Source organism: Octopus bimaculoides, chromosome 18 (assembly GCF_046866305.1).
Source record: "Octopus bimaculoides isolate indiv1 chromosome 18, ASM4686630v1, whole genome shotgun sequence".
Lineage (NCBI taxonomy): Eukaryota > Metazoa > Mollusca > Cephalopoda > Octopoda > Octopodidae > Octopus > Octopus bimaculoides.
The window spans coordinates 7,626,425-7,632,196 of record NC_142945.1 but is presented as its reverse complement, the minus strand read 5'-3'; the positions used below and the strand labels follow the sequence as shown (position 1 = coordinate 7,632,196).

The window sequence follows — 5,772 nt, the reverse complement described above, 5'->3', positions numbered from 1 at the left end:
TACTTATTATATTAGCCTGTACAAGCATGATAATGGTAATAATAAGAAGAAGAAGAAAGGGCAACAACAACAACAATGATAATGATGGTTTCAAATTTTGGCAGATGGCCACCCGTTTTGGGAGAGGGTGTAAATCAATTACATCGACCCTCATATTCAACTGGTATACTGGTGGTGATAAGGATGATGATACGGATGGCGACGATGATGATGATAGTGACGATGATGATGATGGTGACGATGGTGATGGCGACGATGATAATGATGATGATGATAATGATGATCATGGCGATACTAATGATCATATGCACGGCAACAATGAAATAACTGAAAGAAAGGTAATCTTTTAATTATTACCAAGAGTTTCCAATGTATGAAAGCCAACAACTTCATTAATGTAACAAAGTTTTTTTTTGCTTCGTTTTTTTTTTTTTAAATTAAAAGAATATAGTAAGAATTTAGTTATGAAATATGGAAGAGAATTCTTTTGAATTTTTAATAGAAATAACCATTTCACTTAAATTCATTTCAAAGTAATTATAAATGTCAAAGAGCTTATGATTCACAAAATTTAAAAAAAAAGAGTTTAAAGAAAAAAAAAATTGAATTATAAATTAAAACTGAATTTAAATAAATGATACAAAACAAAACAAAAAGAAACTAAAATTTCACACCATATTATCATTTATTGATGAATTCAAAAGTTATTGAGTCTTTTGGGGGACTTTTTTATAGTATTTTTCGCATGTCTCAATTTATATCTGTTTATAATCCACATTCTCGCTTCATTCAATTTATTTGTACTTAAATACTAAAGGTAACGTTCTTTGAAGTGTGATTGGTTAATTGCAAATAACATTTATAACAGCAATCAAGTACGACTTTTGAAAATAACTTTTGTTTATTTATTCATTTATTTTTTCAATTTCTTTACTAAATAATACCAGTGAGTGAAATCGTACTTAGCTGCTTCAATTTGTCAAATATAATAATTCGCATAGGCACAAGGGCTGGAGAGTTTGGGGGTGAAGTGTTGTATATCGTTAAAATATTATCCAGTACCTTATTTTGTTGATCCCAGAAAGATGAAGATGAAAGGTGAATTTGACCGCAGTGGAAATTGAACTTCTTTTCTCCTCTAGGCACAAGGCCCAACATTTTTGGGAAGGGGGTCAGTTGATTAGATCGACCCCACTACATGACTGGTACTTAATTTATCGACCTCGAAAGGATGAAAGGCATAGTCGACCTCAGCGGAATTTGAACTCAGAACGCAAAGACAGACGAAATACTGCTAAGCATTTCGCCCGGTGTGCTAACAATTCTGCCAGCTCACCACCTTAGGGCTTGAATAAATATTGCTAGGTATTTTGTCTAATGCAGTAAATACAGTAATCCATCACCATATCGTGGTTCACCTATCGTCATCTATTATTTAAGATTACATCGATTCCTCCATGGTGTTGTTTTGCATTTATAATAAAATAAATATATATAAATTAGAAAAATAACAAAAAAAAAATACAGTATAATACTCTTTCTACTTCACAAATTTTCACCTATCACAGGGAGTTTTTGGACTGTAACATCCGCGATAGTCAAATACCAATCCACAAACTACTGGCCAACTTTTTCTTGCTGTGTTTCCACCCTGGGCCAAAACCGACTCTCTTTAGACAACCTGGTCCTGACGAGCTCCCTCTCCACCACCGTATTGATGCTGAGCTTAGCGCGGACACCTGATCACCATAGAAGACCGACTACCAGGACTCCTATCCTCAAACTGGCCAACCAACCAATCCCCAAACTAGCAGGATTAGAGGAACACGCTACAACTCCCAGATATCATTATCATCATCATCATCATCGTTTAACGTCCGCCTTCCATGGTAGCATGGGTTGGATGATTTGACTGAGGACTGTTGAACCAGATGGCTACACCAGACACCAATCTGACCTGGCAGAATTTCTACAGCTGGATGCCCTTCCTAACGCCAACCACTCCGAGAGTGTAGTGGGTGCTTTTATGTGCCACCGGCACAAAGGCCAGTCAGGCGGTATTGGCCACAACCACGCTCAGTCCAGCGGCACTGGCAACGATCTCGCTCGAATGTCTTTACATGTGCCACCGGCACGTGCCAGGAAGGCGACGCTGGGCACAGGTGCCATCACGATTTTGCTTTCGCTTGCCCCAACAGGTCTTCGCAAGCCGAGTTTCATGTCCAATGAAGGAGACGACGTTGGCATGGGTGCCAGTCGTCGAATTTAGTTCGATAAAATATCTTATTGAATACAAATCGAATGCTATGCAAATAAATCTAATGTGAACTGAATAAACTCACTTGTTTTAAAATAAAACAAAATCATTCAGTTTTACTCTGCATATAATTATTTTTTTTTTTTGTGTGTGTGAGAGATAAATAAAGGTTAGGTCCAGTGCAATCATATATACATTATATATTGATATGGATACCTAGAATGAGTTTTTAGTTCGCCTTTTTCACATTATATATTTCACATATTATTGATTTTAACTGCATATTAGGTCTATTGGGCCATTTTATTAGGCTTTGTGCAGCAATACATTGTTGATGTATTAGACGAATATATACAGATATAATTCCAATTTCATGATTGAAATTTTATATACAAAAATGGTAGGCAATCAGAGAAATCGACCTCTAGAGAGTTGTTTTCTAAAGTATACGACATTTCAAATTCTTTTGTTGTAACAACAGGTTTGGTTTCATGTCAGTATGTGTGTGTGTGTGTGTGTGTGTGTGTGTGTGTGTGTGTGTGTGTGTGTGTGTGTGTGTGTGCGTGTGTGTGTGTGTGTGTGTGTGTGTACTGGAAAGTATTTTGAAGTACTACCTCACTTGTGTTCCTGCTGATGAACTGAATGCATGTATGATTTAACAGTTTGTTATACAGAATCAGAAATTATGGCTAAGATAGAAAAAATATATATATAGTATAGGTGCAGGAGTGGCTGTGTGATAAGTAGCTTGCTTACCAGCCACATGGTTCTGGGTTCAGTCCCACTGTGTGGCACCTTGGGCAAGTGTCTTCTACTATAGCCTCGGGCCGACCAAAGCCTTGTGAGTGGATTTGGTAGACGGAAACTGAAAGAGGCCCGTCGTATATATATATATATATATATGTATGTATATGTGTGTGTGTGTGTGTGTGTGTATGTTTGTGTGTCTGTGTTTGTCCCCCCAACATCGCTTGACAACCGATGCTGATGTGTTTACATCCCCGTAACTTAGCAGTTCGGTAATAGAGACCGATAGAATAAGTCCTGGGGTCGATTTGCTCGACTAAAGGCGGTGCTCCAGCATGGCCACAGTCAAATGACTGAAACAAGTAAAAGAGAAAAAGAGTAAAAGAGTATGTATAATCTCAAAGTTCATTCCATTTTATGCATGTGTGTGTGTGTTTGTATATGTCTGTGTATGCATGTATATAAATATATATGTGTGTGTGCGTGTGTGTGTGTGTATATGTGGGTTTGTACATGACTATATATATATACAATTTATTGTTTATATACATGTATATATAAGTAGAAAAATATAAATAAGTAAATGTACTTGTGTGTGTGTGTGTGCGTGTATGTATATGTGTATACATATATATTCATAAGACTTTGGATGGCCCAAGGCGATAGTAGAAGACACTTGCCCAAAGTGCCACACAGTGGGACTGAACCCAGAATCATGTGGTTTGGAAGCAAGTTTCTTACCACATTGCCATACCTGCACCTGTGCATATATATAAAATTATATCTTTGAGCAACCTGTTAAAAATGCTTGAAGAAGATTAACTCAATAGCAGAAGAAATGAAAATTGGAAGAAAATTGCCCGGATTACTGAGGTATTCAGATACATAAACTCATATCAACCATTCGTATATGCACTGACCAAGACACTGTGCTTATTTATTATTAGTGTAATAACTTTAGCATAAGAAAAGTAGGTTAACATATTTAATGGCTTGTTCTGTTAGTGCAGCTATTGCTGTAAATGATTTCGTACTCAAGTTAAAATGTTGTTCCAACTTCTTAATATGGTGAGAGAATTGATACAGAAACAAGGGATTATGTCAGTGGAGACATTTATTAATAATGTATTATTGATGGAATTTTGAATGTCATCTCCTTTCTCGTATTGTAAATCCCATTTTCAGCAAGTTAATATCTTCACAGTTTATAATGGCAGGCTGTGAAATGCTGTAAGAAATATCAATAAAACTATTTTGTCTTTAAATCCTGTTAGTCGTATTGTCAATATTCTGCTGTCTGAACCCTTGTGTTCAGTAAATAAAATAATATACAGAGGTTTTGTGAAAACCACACACATATACACACAGATACATTGACACATACACAGGCCATACAAGGATGAATACACACACGCACATATATATATGTATGTGTATATATATACATCTCTCTCTCTCTCTCTCTCTCTCTATATATATATATATATATATATATATATATATATATATATATATATATATATATATATACTCATAATTACATACATATATATATCTTCTCCTTCAAGTAGCAGCTACTGGGATGTGTTCCATTACGCATTGCCAGGAAACTGTCACCCATTAACGTTGATACATCCTTGATATCCTGTTGTATTTGTGTGTCTTTGCGAATATCAATATCAATGTAGCTAAGTGTGGTCTTCGTCCGTGTCACTAAGAGGTTTGCTTCCCAATAGCATGGTTGTGAGTTCAATCCCATTGTATGACATATCAGGACATGTCTCTCCTACAATAGCTCTGGTCAGATGGAAACTTTAGGAGTGTATTTTGTAGACAGAAACTGAAAGAAGCTTTGTGTGGTAAGTAGCTTGCTTACCAACCACATGGTTCTGGATCCATTCCCACTGCATGGCATCTTGGGCAAATGTCTTCTGCTATAGCCTCGGGCCAAATCCACTCACAAGGCTTTGGTCAGTCCCAGGCTATAGTAGAAGACATTTGGCCAAGATGCCAGTTAGTGGAACTGAACCCAGAATCATGTTATTGGTAAACAAATTACTTACCACACACATCCACTCCTCCACCTATATATATATATATATATATATATATATATATATATATATATATATATATATATATATCGGAGATCCGTGCAGGTATATATATGTACATATACATTTATATAACAGAGTTTTATAGATTTCTTTCATGTACGTAGTCATATGAATGAGCACATCTATGTAACTGAATGTGCTTGCACGGTTATACACTTCTCTGTATGCTTATGTATGTGTGCTTCTGTTATAAAAGTATGTAAGCCTGTATTACTACTGTACACATATTTGTACATAATGGTATATAGTGCGTCAGATTAGTATATGTACATATGTTCAGTGTGCCAGTGTGTTTGTGTGTATACATCGAGAGGTTTTTCCTTTCATTTATTCACTCACTTATGTGATGTGTGGGAATATATATGTGTGCGTATGTATGTATAAATATATATATATATATATATATATATATATATATATATATATATATATATATATATATATATATATATATATATATATACATATATATATATACATGCATATATATATATATATATATATATATGTATGTATGTATGTATGTATGTATGTATGTGTATAAACTAATAAATCTGCTTGTTGTTCATGCACTTGTCTTCGTCTTTTGTTTTCCTGTAAATTTCAACTATATATATGTGCATATATATATATATATATATATACATGTAT

At 34.9% G+C, this 5,772-nt stretch overlaps 1 pseudogene; it reads right to left on the bottom strand.

The window, feature by feature from the left end:
- Positions 1-1,564: 1,564 nt before the first annotated feature.
- On the bottom strand, positions 1,565-1,843 carry LOC149131977 (signal recognition particle RNA; annotated as a pseudogene).
- Between the last annotated feature and the right edge of the window lie 3,929 nt (positions 1,844-5,772).